Source organism: Elephas maximus, chromosome 5 (assembly GCF_024166365.1).
Source record: "Elephas maximus indicus isolate mEleMax1 chromosome 5, mEleMax1 primary haplotype, whole genome shotgun sequence".
Taxonomy (NCBI): Eukaryota; Metazoa; Chordata; class Mammalia; order Proboscidea; family Elephantidae; genus Elephas; species Elephas maximus.
Window position 1 is genome coordinate 67,900,080 of NC_064823.1, and position 14,466 is coordinate 67,914,545.

The window sequence follows — 14,466 nt, forward strand, 5'->3', positions numbered from 1 at the left end:
ACCATGTGAGCCATTTCCTTAATATAAATTTCTCTATGTGTATTTATATGCTTTACTGCTTTTGCTTCTCTAGAGAACCAAGCCTAAGACACCATCCCATTGGGCCTGGAAGGAGGAGCTGAAGCCCAGGACTAAGGTGCCTCTACCCAGAATCCAGAGGGTGTGGCCAACACTCAGAGTCTGGAGGGCAGGGCTATTGCCTAGATGGTCCCAAAGAACATAGTATTATTTTCAAGCCTTGAGAGCTAAAGTAAATTGTTCTACTGGGTTTTCAGTTGCTTGGTGCCCATCATCCCTTCTTTCCTTCCTATCTGTTGCATTTGTAATGGAAACATCTGCCTCGTGCCTGTTCCATCATTGTAACCTAGGTTTTACAGATTCACAAATAAAGAGGAATTTTGCCACAAGAAAATAAATTTCTGTTACAGCAGCACTAGATAACTAACGTAGACAGGCAGAGGGGAAGGCATAAGGGAGTATCAGCATGAGCTCATTGATTAAAACAGCCAGTTGATGTCTTCTTGTGATCCAAAAGTAATCCACTTCAAAAGCATGAGATTTCTTATAAATTGAAAACTATGCTGGATAGAAATGTAGGAGGTTATGATAGCCTTTGGTCTGGATATGATTAACTTATTTTCTTTCCCAAAAGGTGACACGCAAAAGTCCAGCCCATACTTACTCTACGTTTGGTCCTTTGTTGTTATATTTTTTTCAAATCCTATGTTTGGATGGTGATCACATTAAAGCCTGAGCTTGTGGTCATGGATGGAGGTGACTGACTCATCTTATTGCTTCCCAGCATCTTGATAACACGACTAATATCCTTAAGGATTCAGAACCTAGTTCTCGAATGTGCTATGAACATTTTAGCATCATGCAACCAAAAATATCCATTGTCCAAAAAGAACTAACATCAGATTCACTTATATGGTATCATTTATCCAAAATACAACTGTGTTTCAATTCAGTTAATTAGACTACACTTGACTAGGCAAATTTTTATATTTTGGAACTAAAAACCCAAAAACAGTGTTTTCTGAACAATATTTAAAATGTTTAATCAGACTGAGCTAAAGTTTCCTTTGGTGTGAGAAAGGGCTGGGATGAAAGAGAAAAGGGCAGAAGGACTAATTTACTTCCCAAGGTCCCAGATTAACCTTGGTGTCATAAAATTGTAGAGATTGCATAAAAAGATAAGTAGGAGAGTACCGTACAGTGAAAATGTATCTGCCATTTTCCAACACAAAATGCTTTCAGGGCTAGTTGCCATATTTCTTTCTATTACTCTCCCATTCCATAGTATCTTCAAATCTTGTGATTACATCAATGAAATTGTCTTTATTGGATGTTAATCACATTTGAATACCTTGTAGCTTCTGATTCTCTCAGAAGATGAGGACTGCTATGCACGATTTAAAAAGAAAAGTTTGCACCAGCCAAGGAAACTGTAGAGACAGGGCAGCCCTGGGAAGCAGGAGGCACTTAAGTTGGCAGAGGATCTGAAAATATTCAAATCCATGAATTCTGAATTTTTAATCAAGGCTTATATCAATCAAGGGTCTCAGTAAGGAAATGACGGATCCAGGCAGGAAACTCAAATTTGGGAATTTCAGAAGAGTATAATCAAGGGCACATTTACTAAGGTGTGGTCAGGGTATGGGGAAACCACAAAAGATAGTAGGAACAAGCTAGCCAAACCCTTTGCCATTGAATTGATTCTGACATTTGGCAACCCCATTTGTGTCAGAGTAGACCTGTGCTCCACAGGGTGTTCCAATGACTGATTTTTCAGAAGTAAATTGCCAGACCTTTCTTCCAAGGTGCCTCTGGGTAGACTCAAACCTCCAGCCTTCCAATTAGCAGCTGATCACATTAATCTTTGCACCACCCAAGACTCCAGGAACAAACTAGTAAGAGCTAAGCCTGTGTATGCAAGCGGAGGGAACATTTTCTGAATCCAGACAGAAAATAATATGTGGCAAGGGTCACTAAGAGGGCTATGATGTGGGAGAGAGAGACAGTCATAGGGAGGGAGCTGAGAAAATATACATCAACCTTACATTTCGCCTTCTTTCGCATCCCTCCTGTCAGTGGTCCCCACTGGCTGAAGCCAACAGAAACCATTTGGCAAGAGTACATGTTGATGTGATTCATACAGCTCAGAGTGGAGAACAGTGGAGAGTGAACCTGGACTGGATCTGGAGGAGCAAATGGAAGACATCTAGATATCCAGGGTAATAAATCCCTACACAAAGTGGGAAAGGAAGAATTAACAGCTGTGGACCAGCTGTAGACCAGCTATATCCTCTCCCTGCTTTAATGAACCTTCCTAGAGTTTCACCTCTAAGGCATAAAGAAGCTTAGGCTTTTCACCCTTTTTTGTTTAAGGAACTCCTCAAAACTCAACCACAAAATCCATTAGGATTTGTTGTATCTGCTTGTTTCAGAGAAGATAGATAATGAGTAACATTGCACCATTGGGATCAGCCATCATTCTCCCTATTCAATATGTTGGCTTTTGCCAAAGTACATGAGAAACCTCAAACATGTTCTGAATCCTGGAGGGACTGCTGCTTGGAGTGTTTTCAATAGTGGTTCACACAAGAACTAAATACTCATCAAAGGACACCTTTGTTCCCAGTGGGTCCCAACACCGTGAGAATTAGGCTACTTGGAACTGTTTTTAGGTATTATTTGCTGTTTTTCTTAATCCTGGGAAAGAACTACCCCCAATGAATAATTCTTGGTTCATCCACGAAACCGAAAGCACTTGAAATTTCTTTCCCAACTAACAGAATTTAACAACCAACTTACTCCATTAACAAAATAAGAGAAACAGTTCCCATTGAATCCACAGAGATTTTATATTCTGCTGGTAGAATTTAACGAATGAGGGAAATTCAAATGAGAGCAGTCAGGGGAGAAATCTAAAGAGCCTGGCATTCAGGGAAAAGAGATTCCAGGGAGTTAGAGAATAAGATAAAGTAGGGGATACAGAGAAGAACTAAAGGCCAAAAAAGAATACGATTAATCAATCTGATCATCTCAGGAGCTAGGATTCATAAATTGAATTATAGTGCTATTAACAACATGAAGCAAATCATTCAGAAATTATTAAGTCCTGCAACATCACAAATGCCACAGGCCTTCAGGCAAGCCATTTTCAGGAGTGGATTCAGGATTTGTGAAGCCAGAAATTTATACAAAGTGTGGGGCCTTCCTTTTTAAAGTAAAAAATCAAAATTAAGCACAGAGCTTAGGCTATGTAAGCAAGGGGCTCTTGAAGCTTAAGCTTCTTAGCTTCTTGGTACATCCATGTCTGGTCATACTCAAATGTCTTTGCTCCAAGGGATATGCAGAAATAGGAAAATAAATAAATGTAAATAAACAAGAAATGCTTGGCATTCATAGAGCAAGAGGGACAAAGAACGATTCAGCTGGCCAAAATAATTTCACCCACTACTTCATGGAGAACTGGGTAGGGACTTTCTGAAGGGCTGGCAAATTGCTTATGAAAAGAATTGAGAATTACCTCCATGGATCCATCCCGGATGGAGTTCTAAAATGGGAGACAATGAGATTAGTGAGTGGTACGGTAAGATGAGGAACTCTGAAAGGAATCTTGCCTAAAATAAGCCTGTAGAGATCCTTAAACATAATTAAAGTAACCCTTCAATTATATGTTATAGAAAGGGGAGAGTCTAATTTTTCCCAAGCTAGAGAAAGAGGTAGATCCTTGAGAATATACCTGAAGTGCCACAAAGATGAGTAAAAGACTGTGAAATAAGTATAATGAGGAAATATTAAAGAACCAAGGATTGTTTTTCCTGGAGAATACAGGATTTTTTTTTTTTTTAATGTAGTAATCAGCTTTCAATGAATCATGGTGGATTGGTGTTAGAATCATATTCATTAACTCATTCATACTTCAAACAAATATTTGTTGATTTTTCTGCTAAGAGCCAGGCACTGTGCTAAGTACTATGGACATGTAAAATATGGTAACTAGTCCACTATCAAGGAGATATTGTCATTAAGCAAATTGTTATGCTATATTCTAGAAGGTTCTGTGAAGGGGAAATATAGAGAAACTCTAACTGATGCATATATCAGTAACAGCTAACCCAGGATTTGTTTGAGTGGGGGCAGGAGTCAGAGAGCTCTCTCAGAGTGAACGACAGCTAAATTGAAGCTTGAAAGATAAACAGAAATTTGCCAGATTAAATGAGGGAAAGTAGCAAAGAGAAATAATATCGCAATCAGAAGTAAGAACATGTGCAAAGGCCCAGAGGTAATAGGTTTTATAAATGTTTAAAAATTGAAAAGCGTTAAATATGTCAAGAGTATAGAATTGGGAAGTGGGATCGCAACATATGTTGCTGAAGAAGTACCAGCCAACCAACAGGCTGCCATCGAATCAGTTCTGAATCATGGAGACTCCATGTTTTACAGAACAGAACTGTGCTCCATAGGGTTTTCATGGCTGTGACCTTTCAGAAGCAGATTGTCATGCTTTTTGTTCAAGGTGCCTCTGAGTGGGTTCAAGCAACCCAACTTTGGGTTAGCAGTCAACCACTTAACCATTTGAACTACCCAAAGACACCTACCTGTTACCTATTGAGGTGGAGTCAATTCCAACTCATAGCATCCCTGTAGGACAGAGTAGAACTGCCCCACAGAGTTTCCAAGGAGCAGCTGGTGAATTCAAAGTGCTGATCTTTAGGTTAGCAGCCAAGCTCTTAACCACTATGCCACCAGAGCAGGGGCCAAATCTTGAGGATCTTTGTAAGTCTTTAACTTGTTTGTACATCATCCCTTAAAATAATGGAGATTGACGAAGTGACTAAGTCAAAATTCATTTTAGAAAGATTGTTTTGGCTTAACTCTGTAGTGTAGATTAGAAGGTGGTGAGGCTGGAGACAGGGAAACTACACAGTGATATATTGCAGCAATCCAGATCAGAGATGATGATGATAGCCTGGACTAGGCAAGTGTCACTGGAGGGGAAAAAAGTCAATGGATTTCAGAAATATTTCAAGATATAATTGAAAGAACTTGACTGGGAGTGAAGGAGAGGGAGGCTTCGAGCATGACTCCTAGATTCTTGTCCTAGAGGATGGGTAGAAATTCAAGAGAAGGAGTACTTTTGTTAGTCTGTTGGTTGGTTTTTTTCTTTTTATTGGTTGGTTTGATTCAGTTTGTGGGGAGGTGGTTACTGGGCAAAAGGGAGCTTAATTTAGGATATGTTGAGTTTGAAGTGCTGGGAGACAGCCAAGTGCTGGGAGACAACCAAGAGGCAAAATCCAGAATACATTTCAGCATATGTATATATGCTGAGATGTAAGCTTGGAGAAGAGATTTGGGAGTCATCTGTATATACGTGATGTCCAAATCATGGAAAGATCTCTCATATGTCATGTGTAAAGTGAGACGAGAACAAGAGTTAGGACCAGAGCCCTTAAGAACATCAACCTTTTTTTGAGATTTTATTAATTTTTTGTTGGTCTTGAGAACATACATAGCAAAACATACCAATTCAACAGTTTCTACATGTATAGTTCAGTGACACTGATTATATTCTTCAAGTTGTGCAACCATTCTCATTCTCCTTTTCTGAGTTATTCCTCCTCCACTAACATAAACTCGCCGCCCCCTAGCATTCTTATCTTTCTAGTTGTTGTCACTTTAATCCTATATAGATAGTTTTTAAAACAGCATAATTCTCAAGGCAGACATTTTTTACTAGTTAAGCTACCTATTGTTTGATTTTTAAAAAGACTTCAGGGGATATTTTTGGTTTAAGGTTTAAAAATTATCTCAGAGCAATAATTTGAGGGGTTCATCCAGCTTTCATGGCTCCAGAAAGTCTAGAGTCCATGAGAATATTTAAAATTTTGTTCTACATTTTCCCCCTTTTGATCAGGATTTGTCTATAAAACCTTTGATCAAAATAAGAACATGAATCTTCAAAGAAGAGGCAGAGGAAGAGGAAGCTGCAAAGGATACTAAAAAGGAGTAGTCAGAAAAGTGGGAGAAAACTGAGACATTGTGGTGTCATGGGAGCCAAGGAAAACAAGTATTTCAAGGAAGGGGTAGTCATCAGAGTCAGATATGCTGGAAAATTAAGGAACAAAGAACCAAGAAATATTCATTTGATCTAGTGTCAGGAGCTCGTTACTAACCCTGGGAGAGCCATTTAGGAATGATATGGGCTGACACAGGTAATATGGGCTGAGGACTCAGTGAGAGATGAGAAAGTAGAGATAACAAATGTAGGCAACTCTTTCAAGCAGGTTGGCCATGAAGGAAAGAAGAGAGATAAGAGCGGCTGGAAAAACTGTGGGGTCAAGGAAGGGATTTTTGAAGATAAGAATGAAATGAGAATATTTAAATGCTATTGAAAGGAAGCCAACAGAATGAGAGACTGAATATATGGGGGGAGAGAAGGAAATAAATACATGGTGGTCCTTAAGGAGAGATGAGATTCAAAGCACAGGTGAAGAAATTAGGGAAGAAAAGGAATATCTCTTCCATTGTAATTGAGGAAGGAGGAAAAGAATATGCAGGAAAGTAGGTTAGTCTGCAGGCCTGGTGGTGGCAGGAAGGTGAGAGAGCTCCACAGAGTGTTTTCTGAAAGGATTAGATGACTAGGTAACTGAAGTTTAAGGAGAAATACTGGGAGGTCCTTAATGTGGTGCTATCACCTGTCTGTCAATTTGTTGCACTGTGATGGCTTCCATGTTGCTATGATGCTAGAAGCTATGCCTCTGGTATTTCAAATAATAGCAAGGTTACCAAAGGTGAACAGGTTTCAGTGGTGCTAGGAAGAAAGGCCTGGTGATCTACTTCGAACAATTATTGTTATTGTTGCTGTGTGCTGTACAGTTGATTCCCATTCACAGTGACCCTATAGGACAGAGCAGAACTGCCCTATAGGGTTTCCTAGGCTATATATAATCTTAATGAAAGCAGATTGCTAGGTCTTTTCTCCCACAGAATAGCTGCCTACCTTTTGGTTAGCAGCCAAGTGCTTAACGATTGCATGAAAATTAGCCAATGAAAACCATAGGGATCACAACAGAGTTTCGTCAGATATAGTGCTATAAGATGAGCCCCCTAGGCTGAAAGGTACCATACAACAGCAGAAACAATGGACTCAAATATATCAATGATCATGAAGATGGCACAGGACAGGGCAACATTTCATTCTGTTGTACATAAGGTCACCATGAGTCAGAGCCAACTCGAAGGCAACCAACAGCAACAATCATGTGGTAGGGTGGTTAAACAGCTAGACTCTGGAGCCTAAGTGCAAATCCTGGCTCTGCATTAACAGGTTCTATGAGCTTGGGCAAGTTACCTAATTTCTCTGTACTTCAGTTAATCCATCTGCACCATGGAAGTGTCTCTTGATAACTTTTAGTGATGATAGGGTTGTGGTGAGGATTATTTGAGTCAACACACATAAAGCACCTAAAACACTGCTTTTACCTAGTAAGCAAGCAGTGCTTGTTATCTCTTATTAATCTGTCTTTGGCTACAGTTTAAAATACAATCCATTTTGAACTGCTGAATTGATGTAAGTATGGCCCAGGCATTATAGATGCCCAATAAATGTTGGAAAAAGTATTTGCAATCAAGTTGAGGTATTTCCCCCATGTTTAAAAATGTTCACCCTGGGCCCTCAAGTTATTGCTCTATCTCTTTTATATTTTTACCATCAAAATTCTAAAACACAAAAAACAACCAGACAAAACTCTGCCCCCCTTGCCGTTGCTCTTAATCCATTCAGCCTTTGGAATCTTTTTTAATATGATCTTTTTCCTCTCAAACACACACACAAAATTCTTGGGAATCATGTAGCCATCATTTCCCTTGACCTCTAAACAGCAGTGATACTGAGGACTCTCCCTTCCTTTTGAAGTTCTCACATCCTTTGTTTCCATCCTACTTATTCACAGCTGGGCAGGGCGACAAACAGGGATATTAAGGAAGTTCTTGTTGGATGGGAGCCCTGGTGGTGCAGTGGTTAAGAGCGCAGCTGCTATCCAAAATGTTGGCAGTTCGAATCCGCCAGCCACTCCTTGGAAACCCTATGGGGCAGTTCTACTCTGCACTATAGGGTTGCTGTCAGTTGGAATCGACTTGACGGCAACAAGTTTTTTTTTTTGTTTTTTTTTGTTTTTTTGCTTTTCTCGTAGGATGGCAACCTCTATGAAATGAAGGTGAGGTTACAGGTAGAAATGAATGAATTGTACATAGGTGAAGTGCTTAACATAATACCTGGCATACAGTAATATCTCAAAAAATATAAGCTATATAATAAAAAAAAAAATTTTTTTTTTTTTTTTTTATTATATTAGCTACTCTTAAACAGTCAAGGAGCCCTGGTTGGTCATTGGTTAAGCACTTGGCTGCTAAGGTTGGCATTTTGAACCCATCAGCCACTCTACAGTAGAAAGATGTGGCAGTCTCCTTCCTTAAAGACTACAGCTTTGGAAACCCTATGGGGCAGTTCTACTCTGTCCTATAAGGTCGCTATGTTGACAGCAACTGGCTTGGTTTTTTTGGTTTTATTAAATAGTCAATGACACAAATTTACTTTTTCAATAAAATAATACTTTGATGAAAATAAGTGATATTTAGTAATATTTTACTCTAATTATCCAATGTTTATTCCAATTATCTACTGCTGCTTACCAACTCAGTGAGTTAAAACAGCAACCATTTTATAATATCTCAAGATTTTTGGGTCAGGAATTTGGGCAAGTCACTCAGGGTATTCAATTGGCAGATAAGCTGGTCTGGAGAATCCAAGATGGCTCCACTTACACGTTCAATGCCTTGGCAAGGACTGTTGGAAAGCTGAGGTTGGCAGGGATTGATGAATTGAGTGTCTTATGTGGCATGACAGTGGCTTACAAAGCAGCTCAGGGCTTCAAAAATGAATTTTCCAGGAGACCCAAGTGAAAGATGTAAGGTTTCTTATGATCTAACCTCAGAGATCCTAGAGCATCACTTCTGCCTCAAACATTTGCTCAAGTAAGTCACTAAGCCCAGTCCAGATTTAAGGGGTAGAAAATTATACTTCACCTCTCAACGGGGAGAGTAATAAAGAATTTATAGCCATCTTTACTCTCCCAAAGGAGCCCTGGTAGCCCAGTGGTTAAGCAACTCAGCTGCTAACCAAAAGTTTGGCATTTTGAACGCAGCAGCTGCTCTGTGGGAGAAAGATGTGGCAGTCTGCTTCTGTAAAGATTACAGTCTTGAGAACCCTATGGGACAGTTCTCTGTCTTATAAAGTTGTTATGAGTTGACATCAACTCAACCACAACAGGTGGCTTTTTTTTTTTTTAACACTTTCCCACAATGTTTATACATATTAAAAAAAGTAAGAAATTTTCTCAAGGCAACTCACTCATATAAGCTAGAGTACAGTTGGCATTTGTGGGTGTTTGGTTCCCAACGGGAAACTAATTCTACCTTGCCAAATGTTTCACGTGGATATTTGTTTGAAAGGTACTTGGATGAGCTAATAGAAGATCTCTAGTCAAGCCAAGTCAATTGCCGTAGAGTTGATTCTGACTCATGGTGACTCCATGTGTGTGAGAGTAGAACTGTGCCTCAGAAGGCTTCTGGTGGCTGGTTTTTCAAAAGTAGATTGCCAGACTGTTTTTATCAAGGTGCCTCTGGGTGGATTTAAACCACCAATCTTTCAACTAGCAGCCAAGTATATTAACCATTTAGACCACCCAGGGACTTCAGAAGATCTCTAGACTTTTGAAATTCAAAATCCTGTGCTTCCTCAGAAAGGTCACACTTATAAAATTCACTCTAGGTGCCATCTTTTAAAATTTTAGATGAAGTGTTCTTCAAATTTAATATTAGAGACATCCTGTTCCTAAGAGAAGGAAAAGGCTCTCCTTGAAGTTTCCCAACATCCCTTATCTTTAACCTCTCTAGATCCATGAAAACAAACAGTAGTACAAAAGAAAAAAAGAAATAACTTAAGGAAGCTAAATAAGGGGATGGAGTAAACTCTCTGTGAATTAGAGTTATTAAAACATTTTCTGCCTTATGGGTGCTTCAAAATAGTGATAACACTTTTCTTTTCATTCTTATATTTGGTAAAATTACCAAATGACTCTACAATTACATTTGAGTCTCAAAACAATCCTAAAAGATAAATGAGATAACCTGTTGAAATCTCTTGCAGTAGAGTCCATTCCAACTCATACCGACCCTATAGGACAGAGTAGAATGGCTCCATAGGGTTTCCAAGGAATGACTGACAGAGTCCAACTGCCAACCTTTTGGTATGCACTCTCTACAGAATGCAGAATGTTATTTTTACAGAAAGAGCAAAGAAAACTCTAGACGAAAAACAGAAATGAGACAAACTTTTTGAATGCATGAAGTTATTATTCTTGAAGTTACTGTTCTTGAATATGCAGTGGTGATATGAAATGTATCCAAGAAAAGGGAAGTGCTTGTCCAGGGTCTCTTGGCCAGTTAGTGCCAAGTACTGGAGCCAGAATCTAGCTCTTCTAAGAGTTTGGTGCTTTTTTCATTATAAGGTGTCTTTTCAATATAACTGAAGTATTGGGAATTTTTTTTTGATTGGGAATTTAGCAGTCATACCATGCCATAGCTCTTAACCACTGTGCAACCAGGGCTCCAAGTGGGATAGGTACTATTATTTTTCCTGTTGTGAAGATGAAGAAACCACTGACATGACTGAGTTTCTTGGCTGGTAAGAGGCAATTCAGTTCTGGAACTGAGATCTTCCTATTTCATACCAATTGTTCCTTCAACTATTGCTGCCTTTGATTAAGTACATACATCGGGGCAAAATAACATTTAGCTAGTTTCATATCAACACTGCATATTCAAGAATAGTAACTTCAAGAATAATAACTTCATGCATTCAAAAGTTTGTCTCATTTCTGTTTTTTGTCTAGAGTTTTCTTTGCTCTTTCTGTAAAAACAACATTCTGCATTCTGTAGAGAGTGCATATCAAACTTAAATGTCTCCAACTAAATGACTTTTTATTTATCCAAGAATAAATGGTATTCATCAAGCTTAGCAAGGACATCATGGGTTTCATTTTCAAAGTACTTTGCAAGCATCAGCTAATTAAGCCGCCTCATAACCCTGGTGGTGCAGTGGTCAAGAACTCAGCTGCCAACCAAAGGGTTGGCAGTTCAAGTCCACCATCTGCTCCTTAGAAACACTATGGAACAGTTCTACCCTGTCCCATAGGTTTGCTGCGAGTTAGAATCGATTTGATGGCAAGGGGTTTGGTTTTTTGTTTTGTTTTTATAGTCATCAGAGGGAGCCCTGGTGGTGCAGTGGTTAAACACTCAGTTGCTAACCAAAGGTCAGTGGTTGGAACCCATCAGCCACTCTGCAGGAGAAAGATGTGGCACTCTGCTTCCATAAGATTTATAGCCTTAGAAACCCTATGGGGAAGTTCCACTCTGTCCTATAGGGTCACTATGAGTTGGAATTGACTCTGTGGCAGTGGGTTTGGGTTCTTTTTTTTTTTTTTTTCTGTATAGTCCTCAGTATGACAGTTGCTTTCAAAACATCTCCTATTTCCCAGGAAAATTCCCCACTGTCTTATCTATACAAATTGCACATTTGTCCAGTTCTTAAAATAAGAATCTAAAGGCCATGAAATTATTTTGATCAATGTGTGGCAAATACAATTAGCTCAGTAAGAAAAAAATGCTCAGTGACTGATCTGAAGAACATGACAGAACTCAAGGCCTTCTAAGTTCTAGATATTAGATTGTTCCAAAAGGTCCCCATCTTAAAAATACAGCACAGGAACCTACTTTATAATAGAAAACTCGAGGTTATCTCCTGCTTGGATCATTCTAAATGACATGGTCTTGCTGTTTCTTTAAACTTGGATTTCAGTTTTGGTATGGAAATAAACATGAGATTCCTAAAATTAGTTTTATCCTGGGACACAGTAAACAATCAGGGACCATGCAAGAAATGGTTGACCCTCAAAAACCCTGCACAGCTTGCCATCTAAGGTGATATAATAAATCCTATACTTATTCTATGCCTTAAAATGTCTTCCCTACACTGTCAAGATTCTTACCATTTCATTAGCTTCTTTGGCTCAAGGCTAGTGTGAAAATACCTCTTACCTGAGATGTTTTTGGCTGGGTTCGCTACAGAAGCAAAACAAGTAAAGTGTATAAATATGTGTATATAGAGAGATTTCTATCAAGGAAATGGCCCACACAAATGTAGAGGCTGGAAGGACCCAAGTCTGTGGATCAAGATAGAGGCTTCTCTAGCACAACTTGTACAAGGTAAGGTCATTAAAGCTCCATAGACAGATCCCAACTCCCGAGGGACTGAATTGCTTGGGCTGAGGGCTGTGGGGACCATGGTCTTGGAGAACATCTAGCTCAATTGACATAACATAGTTTATAAAGAAAATAGTCTACATTCTACTTTGGCGAGTAGCATCTGGAGACTTAAAAGCCTATGAGTGGCCATCTAGGGTATTCCACTGGTCTCACCCCTTCAGGAGCAAGGAATAATGAAAAAAACTAAAGACACAAGGGAAAGATTAGTCCAAAGGACTAATGGACCACATCTACCACAACCTGCACCAGATTGAGTCCAGTACAACTATATGGTGCCCAGCTACCACCACTGACTGTTCTGACAGGGATCACAATAGAGGGTCCTGGTCAGAGCTGGAGAGAAATGTAGAACAAAATTATAACTCAAAGACTAGACTTCCTGGCCTGACAGAGACTGGAGAAACCCTGAGGGTATGGCCTCTGGACACCGTGTCAGATTAGTAATGAAATCACTTCTGAGGTTCACCCCTCAGTCAAAGATTCGACAGGCCCATAAAACAAAACAAGACTAAAGGGGTACACCAGCCCAGAGGTAAGGACTAGAAGGTAGGGGTGGACAGGAAAGCTGGTAATAGGGAACCCAAGATTGAGAAGGGAGATCGTTGACATGTCATGGGGTTGTTAACCAATGTCATAAAAGAACGTGTGAACTAACTGTTTAATGAGAAATTAGTTTGCTCTGTAAACTTTCATCTAAAGTACATTAAAAAAAAATAAGATAGAGGCTTCTCCTAATTCACATATCTGCAGGGGCTGGCAGATCTAAGATCTACAGGTCAGATAGCAGGCTCTTGCCCACAGGCTGTGAAGATCAATGAATTCCAAGATCCGCAGGCTTCTCCTGATTCACGTAGCTGCAGGGGCTAGCACACCCAAAATCAGTAGGTCGGAGAGCACGGCTCTTGCTCATAGGTTGTGAAGATCAACAAATCTGAAGATCAGCAGGTAAACTGCTAGCGGAAGTGCCAAAAACCGGAGGTCAGACAAACAGGAGCCATCTGCAGGATGAAGTGCAGGCAAAGGTCAGTATGTCCCCTTATATGTGGATGTAGGCCACACGCCCAAGGAAACTCCCTTTCAACTGCTTGGCTACACACAGCAAATCCCATCATGGGGGTAATCACATATAAACACTGAGAATCATGGCCCAGCTAAGTTGATGCAGTCTTAACAATCACATGAGAATAGAAAGACACTAATACAGGAATATTCTTAATCTCCTAAGTATGAATTAGACACATTCAGAAAACTAGGATTTAAATGTATGAAATATAGTACAAGTGAGCTTGTATTTAATGTGTGAATTAAATGGAAAAAAGTTCTCGAAGTTAAGGTTCCATTCGGCTTGAAATCCATAGGGGTGGGGAGGGGACGTTAAGGAGAAGAATGTGATGGAAGGACAGAAGAGAATCCTGGCAGATAAAGTAATGGAACATTAAAATTTCATTTCTTTATATCACACTTAATGGAAGGCATTTTTGTTGCTAGGTGCCATCAAGTCAGTTCTAATTCATAGGGAACATATGTCCAACAGAACGAAGCACAACCCAGACCTGCTCCATCCTCACAATCGTTTGTTATGCTTGAGCCCATTGTTGCAGCCACTGTGTCAATCCTTCTTGTTAAAGGTCTTCCTCTCTTTTGCTGACCATCTGTTGTGAGTCTAAGGTAATAGAAAATACTATGACTTGGGTCAGGCATACCTTAGTCCCTAAAGTGACATCTTTGCTCTTTAAACATTTTAACATGTTAAATCTTTGAAGCAGATTTGCCCAATGCAATATGTCATTTGATTTCTTGACTGCTGCTTCCATGGGCATTGACTGTGAATTCAAGTAAAATGAAATTCTTGACAATTTCAATTATTCCTCTGCTTTTTTTTTTTTAATCATGATGTTGCTTATTGGTCCAGTTGTGAGGATTTTTGTTTTCTTTATGTTGAGGTGCTATCCATATTGAAGGCTGTAGTCTTTGATCTTCCTCAGTAAGTGCCTCAAGTCCTCTTCACTTTCAACAAGCAAGGTTGTGTCATCTACATATCGCAGGTTGTTAATGAGTCTTCCTCCAATC

At 39.5% G+C, this 14,466-nt stretch overlaps 1 protein-coding gene across 2 annotated transcripts in view; it reads left to right on the forward strand.

Annotated features, from left to right (window-relative positions):
• The window catches only part of SPARCL1 (SPARC like 1), a 64,397-nt gene that overhangs the window by 17,086 nt on the left and 32,845 nt on the right, over positions 1 to 14,466 (forward strand). Inside the window, exon 2 of one of the 2 annotated variants that reach the window (XM_049885761.1) lies at positions 2,095 to 2,237. The exons of the other annotated variant lie outside the window; for it this stretch is intronic. The gene's annotated coding sequence lies outside the window, so the exon portion shown is untranslated. The remainder of the gene's footprint in view (positions 1 to 2,094; positions 2,238 to 14,466) is intronic. 2 annotated transcript variants of the gene reach the window in all.